The sequence below is a fragment of the Eurosta solidaginis genome, chromosome 1 (genome assembly GCF_040869045.1).
Source record: "Eurosta solidaginis isolate ZX-2024a chromosome 1, ASM4086904v1, whole genome shotgun sequence".
Taxonomy (NCBI): Eukaryota; Metazoa; Arthropoda; class Insecta; order Diptera; family Tephritidae; genus Eurosta; species Eurosta solidaginis.
The window spans coordinates 281,203,182-281,224,466 of NC_090319.1; the positions used below are offsets into that span (position 1 = coordinate 281,203,182).

The 21,285-nt window shown below is 37.5% G+C and overlaps 1 protein-coding gene and 1 long non-coding RNA gene across 19 annotated transcripts in view; one reads left to right on the plus strand and one right to left on the minus strand.

Moving 5' to 3' along the window:
• LOC137237383 (uncharacterized) overlaps window positions 1-722 on the plus strand; it is a 253,773-nt gene extending 253,051 nt beyond the window's left edge. The window contains exon 5 of the long non-coding RNA XR_010948930.1: window positions 254-722. This is a non-coding gene — a long non-coding RNA (uncharacterized lncRNA). The remainder of the gene's footprint in view (window positions 1-253) is intronic.
• Window positions 1-21,285, minus strand: part of LOC137237381 (uncharacterized) — a 617,434-nt gene that overhangs the window by 491,164 nt on the left and 104,985 nt on the right. For 6 of the 18 annotated variants that reach the window (XR_010948928.1, XM_067760951.1, XM_067760934.1 and 3 more), the window contains exon 1: window positions 8,749-9,175. The exons of 5 other annotated variants lie outside the window; for them this stretch is intronic. The gene's annotated coding sequence lies outside the window, so the exon portion shown is untranslated. Of the gene's footprint in view, window positions 1-84; window positions 347-414; window positions 700-8,748; window positions 9,185-9,379; window positions 9,400-21,285 lie in introns of those variants that run through there. 7 more of the 18 variants (XM_067760941.1, XM_067760945.1, XM_067760935.1 and 4 more) reach the window with 6 other exon arrangements.

A 21,285-nucleotide genomic window follows, 5' to 3' on the forward strand; every position in this document is an offset into this window, starting at 1 on the left:
CACCCAATCACAACCACATACACAATTGCCCTCTTACTTTAATTATTAAAGTTCATTGCTACACTTATTCACAACAAAACATACCATCTGTTTTATTTATATGCAACCTTTATCACCTTTTTCTTGTACACTTTACTTTCATTTCATCTGCATAAGAAATTTTCGACTATTTTTAGCATTGTCTGGAAAATAACTCAATAAACATTATTTCATGTTTTTTTTTTTCTTTTTTCTTTCTTCCACAAAACACTAGAAATATCCTACTAGACAACGCGAACTTAAATAAGACACGAAAATTCACGTGCAAGCAAATGAATATCATTGATAGGATAACGGGGGATAACGACATAGATATGGGACATATGTATATAAATATATATACACATATAAATATACATATACATACATACGTACACATGTATCTAATCTGCATTTCAGTGCTCTAAATTTGCACAACACCAATTTAGTTATCCAGCTTTCACATTTTTAAAATGAAACGACGAAAATTTTACTTATATATATTCCGAGTTTGCCGTTATATGCACGTTCAAGAACTTGCCCGTACGATAGCTGATACATTTATGCTGTTATTCCAACTCTGCACGCAAACGAAAGGTCCTTGCCGATCTCCTACAATTGTTTTTACGATTGTTTGACTTATATATGTACATACAAACATATATGCAAGCAAAAAGCAAATATGTCCCGTCGGTTTTCGTATGTTTGCTGGCACATTCATGTTTCGCTACTGCCTGTTGCTTGCTCTTTTTTTAATATGCAGAAAGTAATGGAGTGGAATTCAATTTCATGGAAAGCTGCATTTATACGTTAGTTTGTATGAATGTAAATAAGTAAATATGAATTACTTTAAATGTAGGTTAGTGCTCACAATGCTACTTAAGCGCACTCATGCGGCAGTTACCCACGAACGTACGTAGAAAAAACGTGTCAGCTGACACGACCTATCTTATGAGTGTGCAATGTAAACGAAAACTCACCGACATGCAACACCCGTACGTACGTAGCCCGGAACGTAGAAATCAAAACAATTTTGATTTTTTCCGTAAGAACGTGTCAGCTGATCGCTCTCTCACTAGACAGAGTTGCCTAGTAAACTTTTGTGCGCTAATTTTTGACCTTTTGCAATTTTATGCAAAAACGCCTAATTAAAGTTTGAAAAATTGTGGAAATAATTCGAAATAATTATGTAAAAGTGCTGATTATAAATATTTAATCTATTTATATTTAATTAATATTAATTCCAGCCTTTTACAACATCAAAAATTAAATTGTAAAAAGTTGATGTTTCCATAAACATGCATGCAAAATGGTCAATGGCAACAGTGCTTATCTGTAAACAATACACACACAAATATGTTATGTACATGTACACAGACGCACACATTGATTCCTACGGGCTTGAGAGTTCGGTCAAACGTGCTTCGTACGACAAACGTCCTTACGTACGGCACACGTCGGTGGGTAACTGCCGCATTACTCCCGAATTGTACACATTTTAGAACTAATTTAATGTATTGAACCAATTTGTAAATAACAGTAGAACGTGATAATTCAATACAAAATAGTAGTAATATTTGGAAGAGAAAAATATGAATTTATATCCATGCAAAGAGAGTTTCTCTTTTCTTCTATAAAGACATAGAGAAATGCGTATTTGCAATGCAGAAGAGAAGGATGCCGTGAATAGGGTTGCCATATTTAAAGAATTTGAGCATGCTTATTTGGTTTTAGTGTAATCTGTGTTTTAAATATTCATTCATACATGTTAAAGCTGAAAGCTGTGTGATATTATCCAGAGGGCACGATGTTAGGTTAGGTTGGGTGGTAACTGCTCTGGTAGGGGAAGCTCACTAGGACAGCATGCATGTCCGTTGTGATAATAATAACGGCGACATAAGCGACAGAATCGTTGAGTAGCAACGATATAGTTTTGAATAAGGCCGATCTCAACATTGGACAAATTCTCCGTAGATCTAAATAAATCGGGAACGAAATACTTTCACCAAGTTCTAGCAAAATCTGGCCAATGAAGCAGAAGGTGAATCGACAATTCCACCTCATCATCCTCCATACAGTATACTGCGACGTACCATATGGATTCCCATTGGGCAGTGTCCTGTCAAATCCCCAATGATCATAGATAGATGAACCCAATCATTTTGGCAGACCTCCTGCCATCCACTTCCGACTACAAGGATGTTGCTACCCTGCAAGTAATATTGTATATATAGGAGCAGACCATAAGTAGCCAGCAGAATACTGAAATCACTACATTTATCTTCATACCGTTCAGTTGTACTGATGCGGGCTAAGCAATTCGCTTTACAGTTTCCCGGAATATCACTATAGTCCGGTACTCAAATAATCTTAACATAAACTAGTTCGATGCAATCGCAAGCGAGGTTAGGCTCTCCCAAACCACCTTCTATCGCACTATAGTTGAACGCAACGCCTTGATAGCCGCTTGGCTATCCGAGTAGATATTGAATTCCCTAACCGTAGTAGTACTGAAAAGCATTTCACCCACCGCATTCTTAATCCGGCAACTTCTGCATGGAAGACGCTGCAGTGATCAACCAACTCAAACTTGCGGCTTACATTTAGCTCTTGAGAATCAAATGGGGAACAGTTTCCGTTCATCCTCTTTCACAATAGGCATGCTGTGAAGCCCACCATAACCACCGAGGAATCATTTCCCGTAGCTACAGATCAGTCAAGCGTTCCAACGTTTGCAGATGAAACGACGAAAGACTGAGACATTGCCAAGATCTTTAAATTTGAAAAGAGTTTTAAAATAAAGTTGGGCCACATTTGACAGCTCTAAAGTTGAGGGTGTCCACAGGGACCATACCCTTTCATGCTACAGAAATAGCTTGAAAACTTCCCAGGGCATTAGGGTAGGAATGTTCTATATAAATGGCGCGGCTCTCGAGCATTTTTCGGTAGGATGTATTCGCCATAAGTCTGTGTGCAGAGATAAATCTACAACGTATAAGTATCCACGTTGTAGAGCATCGAGATACCCAGGTGGCTCTAGCGAGATATAAAAATCATTTGTGGTCCTTAATTATATTGAGAAGCTGAATCGCCTAGCAACTAGCAACAACATCAGGCAGGTCTGGTTTCCCTTCAGAGATGGGTGGAGGGCAATTAAAAAGCATATAAACTAGACAGGCAGGCAACAACGTCAGGATCCATGGGACCTGAAGCCCCTATAGCTATTGGCACTCACACAATAATGGACGAACACAATAAGGAAGTGACATATCTGCGAAACCAACAATAGAACCAAAGCACAAGGCTGCGACAGGCAAAGATGTTATCAGTGGGATACAGCAACTAGCGATTAAAGTAAATTTAGAATGCTAATAAAGCGGGCGAATTAAAAAAATACGAAAAAAGTATTTCGGAAATCATTGTACTGAATTTTGCGCTCACCCTTTGTGTAAATCCAGGATGTAGGGATGAAGACACTCCCCGAAGGTTTTGGATAGTGCTATAATTGCGGATGGTTCTTTGCCGGATATAGATCCGGTATATTTCCGGTCCTTAAGATACTAGCCGCACCATCGCGGGAACGACTTAATGTGCCCACATTGAACCCGCTAGACCATAATGCCCCCGCGACCTAATTCTATCAAGATTAGGGTCACCGGAGCCTCGCCTGCTTAATACCCGTATGATACATTCATATCTGTAGCAGGATTCGTCTCGTCAAAGTGAGGTTAACAATGAGGTTGCGGACGCCGTGAGTTGCGCGTATCGATACTTTGAATCCCGTAAGTGTTGGCGAAATATGTGGTGGTGGTGGGAGGAAAAGAAAGGCAAGTAACAAAGAAAAAAGTTTAAACCGGACGGTGTGTTATCGATGTTTTTATCGAACAACCTTTTTTTATCGAAGTATTTAATTGTTATCTCTTCTTATGCGGTTATTGATTTGTTATTAAGGATATATCGATAAGGGATAGAATATCTATGGATTTGCAATCGGATTGCTACCGCTTTTTGCCGGCGAATAAGGAACATCTTATCGAGTTCTTAACTACTATTTATCTATTCGTTATCGAAGTGTTATCAGTTAGTTACCGCTAATATTATATTATCCACATATTTTCAACGACTTATCGGTTTGTTTTCATGCATGTGTATTTGAACATTCTACCGTCATGCCTTGTAAAATTTGGTTTGAAGAGAAACTGGCTTCGGCGTTGTTCCATCTTCAGTGTCATTTTTCGTTCGGGAACGATGGCGAAACGCCGTAACCGGTTAGTCTACAAACCAAATTTGACAAGGGAAATCGTTTTAATATACATAAATTGTCCACCTTGTCGGAAAATCAACAAAATAAAATAAATCGGTTTGTTATGAGCGTAGTACGGACGAGTTTTCCATTGGTTATAGAGAATTTGCATCGATAAAAAACGTAACCGGTGAGCTATTGCTTTTGTCATTGATGGGTTGTTGGTCTTTTATGAATGATTAATTGCTTCACGAAGCATTGGAAAGACCTCGATCGAGATTCCAATCCGATAGATATTCAAATCCGTGTGAGATAAATCAAAAGGAGACAGGAGTGGTATATGATCCATCAAGCAGGAAAGGCGTAGACAGAAGCACGGAACTGCAAAATTTGCAATGTCAGAGTGAATACTTAATGGTCAGGATGGGCACAGTAACTAGGCATTTCCTTCTAGCGTCAAATGCTTATTAGTAGACCGTGTCGGTAGCAGCAGCTTTAGAAAGTGCGAGCTGTAGGAAAAAATCGTTAAGTAGGTTCCGTTTTTGTTGTTGTTGTAGCGCTATGGACACTTCCCGAAGACTTTGGGGTGTGTTGCCGATGTTGGTGGTCCTTTTCCGGATTCAGATCCGGTACGTTCCGGTATCAAGCACCAAGGTGCCTGCCCGACCATCTCGGGGACGATTTAGTATGACCACATGAAACCTTCTAAGCCATACCGCCCTCACACCCCCTAGAACCATTAGGAACTTGGGATCGCCAGAGCCTTGGCTGTCAAAGGAACAGGATTCGCCATAGGTAGGTGAGGTTGATAATTGGGTTGGAGAAGCTATATATTGCGCTGGCAACCCATTGAAAGGGTGCGCTACAAACTCCCTGGAATCAATTTGGTATTTTAGTCGCCTCTTATGACAGGCATACCTGCCCCGGCTATATTCTAAGCCACCTAACCCGCTGGGGTGGAGAAGGTTCCATGTTCGTTTCCTGCGCTACCGAGTCGAAGGCTTTGGTTTCTAGGGGCGGCAGATTTGCCAAATCTGGAGGCAGCAATTAAGATAGGTCCTAGAAAGCTTTTCGTATTTGCCAAGAGGATGGAGTTATATTATAACGTAAGTTTTGATATCTAATTTGGGTTTAATCCGTTTGCTCGGCAATCAAATTCTGTTACCACTAGGGACACATTCAGTCTATCTGAGGTTTTGTTCACCGAACAGTTCAACCTACCCTAGCTCTTGTAAAAGTTAATTGATGAATCCGACTAAAGTAATAAATTGAATGGAATTTCCAAAATTTTCTCTCATTACTTTTTACGATAAATCTTCGTACTGAATTGACTATTTCTTATTCGTCTTTGATTAATAAAATGGGTCATCAAATAAATTTGAAAAGAAATAAATTGTCCTAATACCTGAAAGTGTTAGTATTTATGTTAAAAGAGTTAATCCATTTGTTTTCGTCACTTTCATTTCGTCTTTATACAGATGACAAGATAGAAATAGTATTAGCAACAACTTTCGTAATCACACTACTTTACACATGTACATACTTACATGCCTAAATACACAGATATAAAATAACCTTTCAGATATTTTCCAACTCAATAAACCCTGGCGAAAGCTGAAAGATGCTAAACGTGATGGGACGACAAAATGTCTAGGGAGTAAAATTAAGGTTTAGGTAAAACAGCATGTTTATGTATATAAACTCACACACATGTAAGTGATATTTTATTATGAAGTAACTTCAATGCATTTCTACTAAGTTTAATATTATTAGAGCACGCAAACTTCAATTGAGTTCATTAAAGAATATTCCTGCCACAAATGCAAGTAGTTGTATAAAAACTGCGAAGTGAAAAAAACAGATAGTAATCTCACATTTCACTGTAAGCCCAGAAGTACTAAAATAATAAAAAAAAAAATTGATGCTAAAGATCTCTCCAAAAGAAAAATGCATTCAAGGTAGTAATATCAGCGTTATATTATATTTCATTATAGCATACTTTCAGTAGATTCAATAGGGTAATGAAAAAATACTGCGTGAGTGTGAGTGCTAGGTTTTCGGGCCTCAAGTTGACTGTAGCTAGTCAAAGTGGGCAGTTATGAAGCTGCCAATATGAAGCACCAAATTCGCAAATATGTTTATGTGAGTGTGTACTTATATATGTGTCCTTGTTTTAATAGAAAATTGTAACCTATCCATTTCTATACTCAGTAGTGTTATAATAGAGACTCGATGGTATTACGTTCGAGATTTAGCGGCATTGCGGAAAAGCGAGAGGGGTGATATAACTGCAACGATAATAATTTCAATTGAGCTTATGTTGTCGTGCTAACAGTGCTTCGCACAATTCAATGGGCGCGACCACTCACATGTTGTCATCAAAGTTTTCTAATGGAAGTGTAAAAAACTGGCAGTTTCAACAGGGGCGGACTGCAGTGAGATTGGTTTTAGAGGCGTAGGTTTCGCATTACAATTGAAAACATGGTTGGTGTCATATGGAGACATATCATTTACGGGACACACATTACGTATATCGGGGTTGATTCTGGATAGGTAACAGTTAGTTTAAACCGTAATAGTGTGCAGAACGAAATTGGGCCAGGGTGACTCGTGTCTCCCTTAGTAGTGCGATTCCTTCTTCTGCAAGAGTAGGATATTGACAACAGGGTTCACTGAGCGCGTCCTGGCAAAGGCGTATACTGGTTCTATGTGGACTTTGCCTAGGGCCTCAAAATGCTTGTATGGATCAAACCGCTGTGCTGGCAGGTGTCAGATATCATCATATGAATATGTTCCCTTAAATCTCTTGGAGCCGGGGGTAGATCAAGCAGTTGCAAGAAAAAGAATCTAAACAAAAGTGAAGTAATAAAAAGAAAGAAAAGAATGGAAAGCAAAGTTATCAAAAATTCATCTACTTGCTAAGTCATCTAAAGGTATTTTTTTATCGAAAATTTATTTGTGATGATATTGGTATGTAATCGAAAAATGATCGATTTAGTATCGAAAAGATATCAATAAACTTATGACACAATATTTACATGTTACCAGAAAGATTTATTATTGAAAAACTTTAGTGTTTTTTTTATCGAAGTGCTACCTATTTTTTGTCGGCATGCTATCTATTTGTTAACGGAAATTTCGATTTTTTTTTTTAATATCTATGTAATAGACGTTCTTTCACTTGGCGATACCAAGCGGATAGGAAACCGATAACATTTGGATAGTAAATCGCTATCGATAAATAGCCTATAGTAAAACAATAACTTGTTGACATATGATGTCACCGCTAAGAATTCGACGAAGCTCTTCTTTAAGAGCGCGAAATAATTGCTTCTGTTTTAGTTTCCTCTGTTTTGGCTAATTTCAAACCCTGGACGTGCTCTAGTAAACTTAAAAGCATTCGATTTATATACGTACCCTTATATGTCTATCTATCGAACTTCCCGAGTACTCGGTACTCTCGCCTTTTTTGCCTATAGGAAAATAGCGTTATTGTAAAGACACGTTGATCCTCAAGTTGAAAACAAAGCTCGACATTAGAGCAGTATTCTAGTTTTAGGCTTAAGCTCTAATGTATCTCAAGCCTAAATGTTTATTGGGATTTAGCAATGTCACTCATACGACCTGACAAACTACTGCCATGTAATTCCAGTCGCTATATGAATTCTTTTGAAATATTTCTCCGCCAACCCCGAGCAGTTATGGTATGAAAATCAATAGCCTTACTGAATATTTTCATTCTGCAGCGATAGAGTTTGTTGTAAGTTTTTTTATGAATATAATAAAATTTCAAGAACAGGCAAGATCAAAGTACTATTTAAGGTAAGTACTTTTTTTAAAAGATTATAATGTCTTTTAATGCCTACGAGTGGGTATATAATACATGGTTACATTCAAACTTCGACTGTCTATGAATATCATATTTGTGTGCATATGAATACATGTCTATATGTATGCAGGTCGTACAACGTTACACAGATAACACGACAGGAGCAACAGTCTAACCAGCAACAGCAACAACAACAACAGCAGCAGTGGTGCCCTAAACTTTAGCGACAATGTCGGCATTTCATATGACAACAACAGCAAAAAAAGTTGACAAGGCAGTCAAGTAGCAGTAGCAGGTGTGCTTTACATATATCTGAGAAGAGCGTGACTGTATACATATGTATATATGTATATATGTTTGAATGTAGTCTCAACCACTTCTGTCTGACTAAAAAGTTTGACTAGCATAAGCAGATCTTTACATGGGCGAGTGTATGTGTGTGTGCGTAGAAGTTTGTTTGTAGTTTGAGTTCGCAATTGCTCGTGCATAACAAAATAGTGAATGGTGAAATGGTGAAAATTTGAATTAAAATATTTAATTTCGTTTGCGCTTTTGGTTAACTTTTCGTGATTTTTTTGTATGTTGCCAGTTTCTTGCATTTCTTTGCATCTGGACATAACTATATTTTTTATATATTTCAGCACAAATATTTACTTACCTTTTTGGTAGAGTAAGCGCCAATTGGCTAATTTGTTGTTGTTGACACCTGGGTCTAATCAAATAACAAGTACGTTTTTTTGTTATATAGCCTACGTTTAGGCGGATTTACATGATCATAGCATTTTATTTGTTTAGTATATTTTTCTTGATCGAGCATAATTTCTTCATTATTTTTTTGTATTACTATTCAACTCACTAAATTTCACTAAATTATGCACAAGAAAAAGAACTTTAATTTATATTTTCACTCTAGCAAAAACACGTTTTATTCACAAAAACTCACACAATACATGTATATATGTTTATGTAAATGTATAAAATTTGCTAACTTACACAGCGCTATATTGCTATATACATATTTAGACATGCATATGTATGTAAATATTACGCACGCATATACACAATTTTAACACATTCCGCAAACCTGCTCACACAACAACGACACGTTCCTTACTAAATAACAAACAATCCAGGCACTGCGCAATCTATTCACATCAAATACAATACCACTTTGGGTGCCGAGTGTCCTACTAAAAAGTCCTCGGTTGCAGTCGCCTGGATGAATTGTGTTACAAGCACTCAGATACACATATATATATGTATATATATCCATAGAATGATGTACTCACCTATCCTTTGACATACGGCTTATATACATAAGTACATACGTACATATAATACAACTGTTGCTCTCGTTTACGCTGATATGCTCTTACGCTCTGTTTTGCATCTAGATATGTACCTCTGTACACACATACATATCCATATAAACATTTGCCTCAAAACATATTCACAGGAAACTAATACTGCTACTTTCGTCCCTCTCAAAAAAGGTGAGCAGTGTACTCGTCTGGAATGGAATTTAGGAGCACAAAATTATGTTTTTCTGTGAAAATATCTTTGCCCACGGTATGGGGGAATCCTGAATGTAAGCGGAAGATGTAAGTGTAAACGTAAGCATAAGTGTAAGTGTTATGTTATATGGGAGAATTTAGGATGTAAATGCAAGCGTATTTTGTGGTGTATTTAGGGTATGGAGTACAGAGAATGTAAGAGTAATGGTTACTACACTATAGCGTAATGAGGGAACAATTTAAGTGGAAAATTGATATGAGCCTACTTAGGTATAAACAAAAGTGGCTGAGCATATACACAAGTTGTATGCATGCATGTGCACAAGAGATATATACACTGCTTTTTTGTTGGACATAAAGAGTCAGAGAGTGTTTACAAAAAAAAATACAAGTGGTTCGGTATTCAGGTTTAAGTTGAAGATAAGGATAATTATCGAAACGTTGGGCTAAATGGTAGAATAAATCGTATTTTTTTTGCACTTGACCTTAATAGATCAATAAAGCTGAAACTCTACATATATATAATAAATGAATATCGCGAGTTAATATCGAGCTCAAGGCCTAACAATAATTATTTTATCATTATTATTGATATAATATATTATTTCTTAATTGAAAAAATTTTAAATTAGAATAGAAGAAAGAAAAAATTTAGACAACTGCCAAAACTCGTTGTATAGATCCATTTCGGGAACTGCTAAATTCCTTCATCGGCAACTTTAGGCGCCGCTGCATACCATATAACTATAAAATATATTATAACAATAATAATGATAAAATAATTATTGTTAGGCCTTGAGCTCGATATTAACTCGCGATATTACAAATCAGTAGGCCGATATAACAAAAAACTTATAATAAATGAAGTTACGCAAAAAATAATGTTTATTAGATAAAATAAAATTTAATTAAATAAAATTAAATTAATTTAACTAATTTAAATATTTTTATTAAATTTAATTATATTAAATTAAATAGAGTTAAATTAAATTAAAATAAAACCGTGTGTAATCGATGAAGTTTTTTATTTATCGAAATATTATCTGTATTGTATAAATATGTTATCGATTTTCTAACGCTTTTTACCAATTTCTTATCGAAAAGTTATCGATTTTTTATCAACAATTTATTTTCGGTAACTTATAAATTTATTATCGGATGTTACCAAGTCGTTATCAGCATGTTAAAGAAAAGTTATCGACTTCGTTATCAAAAAAATTTATCTATTTGCAACCAATTTGTTATCGGCATTTTATCGACGGACTTCATTGTTCATGATGTGTAAATATCTTATAACTGGAAGATGAATGTATAAACAATGATCGAGTTCATATGAACGCAATCAGGCGCCAAGTCAATTTATGAAAAGAACAAGATCAGAAAATCAAGAGGTTAATAAAGCATAAAGGAAAAGGATAACGAAGAGAAAAATTAAATGTACAGACGTCTAAAGATATTATCATCAACATTAGGCTTAAAAGCATAAGCAATTTTGGTTGTAAGACCTGCACATGATTTTCGACACTTCACAACCCAACGCTTAGGTCCACGCCTTTCCTGCTTGGTCGATCATATGCTAATCTCGCCTTCTCTAAGTATCCTCCTATAATATTGAGATGTTTCCGATACAAGCTTCGAGGGATGCGTTCTTTTCAGATAGCTCATCTGGGACCCAATACAGATATATGCCCTATCCTGATTCTTTTCACAGAATGCTTGCACTCTAACACACTTTTAAATGTTGTGCTATGCGATATTATTACCTTAATAAAAGATGAAGCGGCTACGGTTTAAGCTACTTTCTTCCAGTGATTCTACTATTTTGTTTACGGCTACTATTTCTACCTGAAAAGCACTACAGTGATCCGGCAGCCTATAGGATTTATTATTTTTATATCAGCGTTTACTCTACGCAGACCCAACTCTTTCCTATAATTTGGAACTATCGGTGTACACCTGTAGCGCCTCATCTACCATTTGGGCACCTTTGGTCCAACCATCTATTGTAGCTCTAGAAGCCTCTTCGGTGCGCACACGCAGAATTATTAGTGTATTTGTCAAATATTTAATGACGCTATAATACAAAGGTCGTATTTTTTACTGAGCCGTTGAGGTTATTTTCGGTGCTCCCGTAATGCTAATCTTTGATAGCCTGCATACCCCTAATAATTTTTTTGAAGTAGGATCTTTTTTTGTGTGTCTGTCCACCAAACAAGAACTCCATAATATAAGATAGGCTTAGCAAACACAGTAAATTCCCAATCAGAGAGAGAGGGCGAAGGACCCCATGCGCTGCCCAGCAATCTTTTACATTCATACCGTGCCTTCAAGGCTTTCATCACGCCGAATTGAGCTTCCATGGCAATTTATTGTCTAGAATGATTGATCGATATTTTTTACAGCGTTCTCCTGCAGGGCTAATCCTCCAAGCTTAGGCCTAGTCCCATTTGGGAGCTTATACCTCTTAGTGAAAAAAACCATATCTCTTTTTATTACTTTTCATTCAATTTTGGGGCTTGGTATTATATAAAGAAAATTTTAGTTATTCGCTATTTACAGGGGAACGTATAAATGTTTTAACACACTTATATTAAAATAAATAAATAAATGTAAGGCGCGATAACCTCCGAAGAGATCTAAGGCCGAGCTTCTCTTCCAATTTGCGTCGTGCTCCTCTTGATTTTTCCCTACAAATTGGCCGGACGGGACCTACATGTTTTTATGCCGACTCCGAACGGCATCTGCAAGGCAGGTGAGTTTTCACTGAGAGCTTTTCATGGCAGAAATACAATCGGAGCGCTTGCCAGACACTGCCGAGGGGCGACCCCGCTTAGAAAAATTTTCTTCTAATTGAAAAATTTTATTTCTAAAATTTTGATGTTGCTTTGCCCGGGAGTTGAACCCAGGGCATACGGTGTGATAGGCGGAGCACGCTACCATCACACCACGGTGGCCGCCGTTTACTTATATTAGCTTCACTTAATATATATGCTTGCTTGTAACTCTCTAGACTAGGCGCGCAAAGGAGAGGTAGACCCATCTAGCGGCAATTAGTGAAGACTCGCGGCAGTGATTAAATGACGAGTTGTGCTTAATAACAGAGATACGAACCTCTGTGCTACGGTCATATCAACATCAAATATCCAAGTGGATTGTAGATACTCAAAGGGCACCATATTTGCGTGTTTTTTTAGTTTTTTTTAAACTAAATTTTTTATTATTTTTTTTTACTTGCTTTTTCGTTTTGTGCACTTTTGGTACCTTTTATGTGATCTTTGGGATGTGATGCTTTTGATGTGATTCGTTTGATGTGAAACTTTTCATACAATATTTCTGTTGTTGTTTTCAGGCCTATTTGAAGTCGTGCTACAATTTGAAAAACAATCTTAAATGATCGCAGCTAAGTATATGAATTCCGCAAAAGTAAGCAAAAAAAAAAACAATCTATAGGCCAATAACTATGCCATATTGGCATTCTTCTTTTTTAGCTTAGCCACCTCATAAGCCCCACAAATTTGTGAATTGCTGTGTATTCATCAAGTTGTTGGAAACTGTTGCTTCACAAGCCGAAAGTCAGCTTAGCACAATCGATTTTTATATACTAAAAGTAAGCCCTGGCGAATTTGGAATGAGAGGAGGTGGTTGGTAAGTAAGAGAGATAGAGAGAGAGGGAGGGATATAAGTTAGGTGCTATTTCGCGCTCTCTTCAAATATTTTTTAATAAAAAAGTTTTCTTTAGTACGAGTTCTTTTCTGAGCGGGACAATTTTCTATGCAACGCTCCAACAAATACATACTCCCAACCCAACCAAAGGAGTATACAAACTTAGTTATGTATATACATTCATAAATACATACATACTCATAGACACATATATATATATATATAATTACTTACTTAAATACTACAAACACCCATATAATCACCTCGTGGTGTTGTTGAGCTTTTACTCCAAACGCTTTGTAGCGCGTAGGTGTTTGTTTATGATTTGATATTTTGCCGCTTTACGCTGATTACAGTTGATTGTTTACATCTCGTGATAAAATGTACGCACATAAGTGTGTTTGTATTTACACAAATTGCCTACATTTAAAAATTATGTGTTTTTAACCTAAATGGAACTCAGGCAAAAGTTTTAAGTATATATGTATGCATATATGCATACTAAACAGGCGACCACCGTGGTGTGATGGTTGCGTGCTCCTCCTACCATACAGTATGCCCTGGGTTCACACCCCGTTCGGCCAATTTGTAGGGGAAATCAAGAGGAGCACGACGCAAATTGGAAGAGAGGCTCGGCCTCAGATCTCTTCGGAGGTTATCGCGCCTTTCATTTATTTATTTATTTTAAACAGGATAATGTTGCATGGAAAACTGGATGAATAAGAACTTATTTATTTCTTTAGTCTCGCTAAGAAAATAATCACGTGATGTGTTGCTTCATGCTTTTGGTCGCTTCTTTAGCGCCATGGCGTATACGTAACATGAAATTTGGGCTATTCATCTTTCTGGAGTTTACATATGTATGTATGTATGGGTATATATGTGATTAAATATTTAAATTTGTGAAGTATTTTTCAAAAGGTAATAAAATTTTCTGCATTTTTATCATAATTTCATTTTCTTACGAAACTAAGGCAAGTGAAATTCTGAAGCCTGGCTGTGCATCTTGATTTGTAAAATATATAATCTATCTGGTTTGCAATGGCTTGTCTCTTTAGACACCATAGGTTGTATCACGAATATAAAAAACCAGAAATGCTTTGTGAAGTACAACAATAAGGCGTGCGCACCAAGTTCTGACCGCCAAAGAGATTGAGGATGCCATCGGTCATGCTAAATCATCCAAAGTAGTGGGCCCAGACGGCATAGCCATGCCAATGCTTAAAAGCCCGGTAAGAGTACTCAATGAGTTCAAGTCACCACTAAAACTGACCAGAGAAGCTATTCTGGGAAGATACCAAGAGACTGAAGTAATAATCAATTGCGACCAGCTCCAGGAAAAGGTTTCACCTAGCAATATTGAGCTTTCAGGTGACATCATGGCATGGACGGAGGGACTAGAGGAAGACTGTCAGAGTAAGGCAAAACAACTGCTCCTAAAGTACGGGAACATATTTGACCAAGATGGCTCCAAACCAGCCCGCACCAACGTTGTGAAACATCAAATTGACACTGGAGATGCGAGGCCGATCCGTCAAGCTCCACGTAGTGTTCCACTTGCGAAGCGGGAAGTTGTGAGTCAAATCATACAAGAAATGAGCGACAGCGGCGTCATTGAACCACGAGCTAGGCCATGGAGCTTGCCGGTAGTACTTGTAAAGAAGAAGGATGGAAAAATGAGGTTTTGCGTGGACTACCGGAAATTGAATGACGTTACGAAAAAGGATAGCTACCCATTGCCAAGAATTGACGACACTCTGGATCGCTCTCTAGTACGAAATTGTTTTCCACTCTGGACTTGAAAAGCGGCTACTGGCAAGTGGAAGTGAAGGAGGAAGACAAAGAGAAAACAGCCTTCAGTGTCGGTGATGGTCTTTGGCAATTTACAGTGATGCCTTTTGGACTATGTAATGCACCAGCTACTTTTGAAAGACTCATGGATCAGGTACTGAAAGGACTACATTGGAAAACATGCTTAGTGTACCTAGACGACATCATCGTATTGGGAAAGTACTTCGAAGAACATCTGAAGAACTTGGAGGAGGTTTTCTAAATAATAGCTGGTGCTGGTCTGAAACTTAGTCCCAAAAAGTGTTCTCTGTTCAAGAAGCAAGATAGTTACTTGGGTCATAAAGTAACGATGGAGGGCATCTGCACAGCGAATGAAAAGATAAAAGCAGTTAAGGATTGGCCAAGACCACAGAATCTGCATGAATTGAGAAGTTTCCTTGGGCTGTGCACATATTATCGCCGATTTGTACCAAATTTTGCCAGTGTAGCCCATAGCCTCCACGAGCTAACAAGAAAATATAAAGCTTTTGAATGGAAGAAGGTGCAAAAAGTAGCTTTCCAAACATTGAAAGAGCGTTTGAGCACTGCCCCAATGTTGGCATATCCTATTCCAGGAGCAACGTTTATTCTAGATACAGATGCGAGCGAATATGCTATAGGAGGCCTTTTATCACAACTGGTCGATGGACAGGAGAAGGTAGTTGCATATTACAGCCGTTCGATTGGAAAACCAGAGAGAAACAATTCGTTACACGGAGAGAGCTGTTGGCCTTGGCAGAGTGCATTAAACATTTTCACAAATACCTCTACGGCCAGCGATTCCGCGTCAGGACAGATCACATAGCGTTGAAATGGCTTCTGCAGTTCCGTAATCCGGAAGAACAATTGGCGCGGTGGATCGAGCGACTAAAAAGCTATGACTTTTCCCTTGAGCTTCGAAAAGGTAGTACCCATGGAAATGCTGATGCAATGTCACGAAGACCATGTAGTTTGGAATGTAAGCACTGTTCAAAGGCCGAGGCTAAAGAAGACATTATAGATGTCCGGCTAATGACTATAACATGTACAGATGAATGGCACAAGGAACATCTAAGGAAGTGTCAGCTAGAAGATACAGATCTGTCACATGTTATGCAAGGGCTCGAATGAAACGAAAGACCAAATAGAGAGGAGATGTCTGCAGAGAGTCCCATTGCGAAGTCATATTGGGCACAGTGGAACAGTTTAGAGTTGATATCCGGTTGCTTGCATCGAGTATGGGAGAGTGAGGATGGCCAGTGCAAGAAAAAGCTGATAGTTGTTCCCAGAAAGAGGATTCCTGACGTGCTCAGCGAGCTACATAATGGTCCAAGTGGAGGTCATATTGGAATCACGAAGACGCTCGAGAAAATTAAGCAGAGATTCTATTGGGTTGGTTGCCGTCAGTCGATCACCGAGTGGATTGCCAACTGCGAGGTTTGCAACAGAGCGAAAGGGCCCAAAACACGAAGTCATGGCCAGATGAAGCAGTATATTTCAGGTGCACCATTTGAAAGAATCGCCATGGATGTCGCAGGTCCATTTCCTACTAGCAACCGCGGAAACAAATACGTACTGGTGGTTATGGATTATTTCAGTAAATGGATAGAGGTATACCCAATCCCAAACCAAGAAGCGGAAACAGTAGCAGAAGTTTTTTCAAACGAATGGGTTGAGTACTCCTTCCTGTTTTGTTATAGCCAGGGCTTTTCCTCCAAGTATGTTCGGTGTTGATTTGTTTGCTGCCTCGACAACCCACAATTTGTTTGCTGCATCGACAACCCACAATTTGTTTGTCCCACAATCTCCATCAACCTTTGCCCAGATGACTGCTTCGGATTTTGGTGGTATTTGCTGACTCTCCTCTACCAGCACTCGTTTACTGCTGTAGCCTTTCTCGTAGCCGAAATTAAGTGGCACATCCATCTTCTTATATCGCATTGATATATCTGTTTTCTATGCTCGCACCCATAACCTCCCTCGATAGCAGCCATCAATGCTTCATAGTTGTTCCTCTCTCCCTCGGTAATCGTCTGTAGGATTTCTACTGCTGGCCCCTTCAATACTACGAATAGAGCTGCAACTTTATCTTCAGCATTCCAGTTGTTCACTGCTCAAAACTGTAGCTTAAAGACCTGGAAAGGAACAGAACCGTCAAAGGATGGTGTTTTTACCTTTGGATTACTCGCTGAAACTGCTGGCCGATTTAGTTGCAACTGCTCCTTACGATATTTTATATCATCGACTTCTGCCTGAAATTGAGCGATTTTTGCATCCAGCTTTGATGTTACCCTTGCTTCCTGTGCTTCTAACTGCGAAGACATTTGTGCCACTTGATAAGCGCTCCTCTTGTTCTTCCATCTTGGATGTTATGCGTGTCTCCTGCGATTACAGTTGGGACGATATTTGCGACGGCATTGATGTTACTGTCGATGTTTGTGCAGATATTGCAGCCAATATCATTTTCAAGTCTGTGCTGGTAACTGTCTGCGATGTTTCGTTTTACTCTGCAATTTTTGTTGTCTCCTCGCCATCAAGAGAGAAAGACATACTCTTCCACGTTAATTCCCTCTAATTCCATTGCCTCTCGTAGTCGTACCTGAAGTTCGAGTTTAATGCCGGTTGTATTCAATCCACGGCTCTCCAACTCCTTCTTTAGTTGCTGGATCTTCAATTCACTTAACTTTGCCATGTCCCTGTTGTCCTCTGGAATTTATTCAACAATTCCTCTTCTGACACCAATTGTAACGAATCTACTGAAAGTCCTCTTATTTGCAACCTTCTGCTAAGTTCGAATCACTAACTGTTGAATAAATAACTCCACTCTTCAATAATGCAAAATGGCCTTTATTAAAGTACTTCACAATAACGCTTATACTTCGCTTACTGATAGCTTACTTAACTCAAACTGATTCTCTCGCCTCTACTGTTGTCGCCTTTTATACTGTCGGATTTTCTCGTTGCATACTTCTAGGCTTTTCCATTCCAGAACTTATTAGTTAGTTATCAGCTACAAAATCACCAGCCACAACTACGTTTATAAATTCTTATATGCGCGTGAGTAATACTTGCACAAATTATTGCCCTCTCTTGTGAGCACCTCAGATAAGATATATGCATGTGTTTGTGCGTCTCTTCTCCGCTGCTCGTATGGACATATGTGTAGACATAATGATTGATCTATTGATGTGCATAGAAGCCACTGCTTAGCATCGCTTACAGATGACAGTAACCCTTAGTGTTGCTAATATTCGTAACAATAATATTGCCACATCTCATTTCGTTTTTAAATAATTTCAAATAAGTGACATCTCTCTAAATGCATTCTCAGAGGAAACACCTAGGTAAAGTAAGTGAGAAATTAGGGTAGTACATATCTACTAACTTGCAATCCAAATAAAGAAATATAATTTCTCTGATAGCAGAAGCTATACAAATAAGTAAATGTTTAAAGTGTGGCAACTCCATTTGGGCAGCTAGTCTAAAAATATTTCTTATAAAATACGATGTAAAATACGTTTTGCTCTAATAAATATTGGCGTAACTTATTAAATTTAAAAACATTTATTAAAATAGGTGACAAAATCGTAAAATCAGACATATATAGTAGCAAAAACGATATAATGGAAAATGGAGTATAGAATATTACTTACAACCAAATTTCGTCTTAATGAGTTGACTCGTTTTCGAAACAAATGCGATTATACAAAAGGAACAATTTATTAAACTTAGGTGGGAGCCGTGAATGGTTACCCTAGTAAGAAATATTTATGTTAAAACACGACGTAAAATATCATTCTTTTGATACCCATGTCTCATTTAATTTTCATTCATATGCATATAGCTGACAACCTAATAGCCGAACCTGACTATCAGAGCTTGAATTGACACGTCTTGCCTATTTTCGGAACCTAGTCGATATGGGTTACACTGCTTTTATGGTAGCAGTGAATATAGTAAATATCTTTTTAAATCACCTTCCGTCTGATACCCATATATGTATAAGGGTAATGAACACCTCGATGAGCTGCAAATCACGGCTAGTCCCTGGGAATATTTCTCCTCCCACAACTTGACACTATCGCCGCTTATTCCACTTTAACTATATGAGATTGCTATGCGGACTGGTACCATTAAAAATTTGTTATTAAAAACCCCTTATTGTTTCATAAGCGCATTATCCCAGCTCAATTCGTATTGAATTTTTGTTGAGATACGGTATTGTAAGACAAATTTTGAGATTCTCAAACTAAATAGGATAATGCGTTTTTGACAAAAATCTGATATAGCGCGTTATTCTAAACCTTGGCTTGAAGTAAGTCTCCGACTCTCAATGCCAGTTCAATTTCGAGTCAGTTGTGTGAAAAATTAGAACCATAATTAAACCATAATTTCGGTGAGGCAGTTTTTGGTGAAAGCCATTTTGACTTAATGATGGCAAGCATTACAAATGGATACTTACAAAATAAATACCAAACTAATTCATGAATACGACTTTTTCCAAAGCAACAAAAAAAAAACGCTGCCTGGTTCATTTAATAGAATGAAACCAAACCTTATTCTGCGGATTTGCATAAAGCTATCTCGACAGAGTGGTTTTGGATTCTATACAGTGTCCACTTTGGTGTAAAAACTTTATCGAAAAAGCAATCCAAACCTCGTCAGTAGTGGGCATTATATGCAGTCCTTATGGTTCCCTGGATTTAGATTGATATACTTATATACATAGCAATTTGTTTTTTTTTTTTTTTTTGGCATAGCTTTGAATGAAATATTTGCCAGGCCATTCAAATATTGATATGAACTTTGCTAAGCAGCGTCCTCACATTTTGTGCCAAACCTAATTTGTGCATAGCAACGTAAACTAAAACTAGGTGTCTTCCGACTGGACAACTTTTGAAAAAGTTGAAAAAAACTGAGTGAGTCTTCACATACAATGAGAGCCTGAGCGTTGACCTCGAACAACCGCTAAGTGCGTCATCTAAGCTAAAAATCTTTTGGAACTCTTTTGAAGACCGCTTAATTGCCTACAAGAATATGCAAAGCTAGCAATTAGAGTGCTATGGGTTAAAACTCGGGTGCCTTTTTAAGAAAAACTCGTAAGCTTCCCATATAGGTTGTATAAAAAACTTATTTTGTTTTGTTGATTTTCCGACAAGGTGGATAAATGATGTATATCGGAACGATTTTTCGTCATCCTTTGAAAAATTTGGTTTCAATACAAAAAGGTTTCAGCGTTGTGCCATCATCAGTGTCGATTTTCAATCTTTGAGAAAAAAAAATCGCATTGAACTAAATTCTTACGGTTACCTTTTTGAATGTCCTTAACAATGTTTTCATTATACTAAAGGTAAATAAAAAGATGATAAAAAAAATTTAAGGACTACCTTTATATAAATGCACCAAAAAATAGAAGGCAATTTTTCCTTTAACTCTTCTATACTCTTTTTGAATTTTGACTAAAAAACTTTAACAATAGCTCTTGTAAAAGAATTTTGGGACTCAAAACTATAAAGGTGGAGCGCAATCTTTCAATCTGAGGCAAACCATGTACTTGGGATTAACTAATTAATTATTTAAAATTTAAACACGCGCTCTACCTTTATAATTTTAAATCTTAAAATTCTTTTACAAGAGCTATTGCTAAAGTTTTTTAGTCAAAATTCTATAAGATTATGTCTGTAATAAAGGAAAAATTGCCTACTATTTTTTGGTCTATTTATATAAATGTAGTCCTTAAAATTTTTTTATCATCTTTTTATTTTCACTTTTTTAGTGCCGCCTACAAAAAGGCATTTGGAATTTTGGGACTCACGGCCCAAGTTTCAAGTCTCTAGCTCACCGGGAAGTTACTTAAAAATCGATCGCAAGATTCCCTGGGTTTTTTCAGGGATTTTCGTTTATGTCGATTCGTCTGCCAAATGGCAGCATTTTGTTTTCCACGAATTGTAGTGCCGTCGACTCGCAAACTATGTGCTAAGTTATAAGTTTCTAGGTAACCGGGAAGTTAGTTAAAAATGGATTAAAAATTCCCAAATCAAAATTAATTTTCTTAATATCTCGATCCATGCGCCAACTAGCGAAATGTTCTTGATAAAATATTGCATTGTCACCGGGTTCATAATCACGGCTCAAGTTTCAAGTCTCTACCTCACCGGCGAGTTACTCAAAAATCGATTGCAAGATTCCCCTCGTTTTTCAGGGATTTG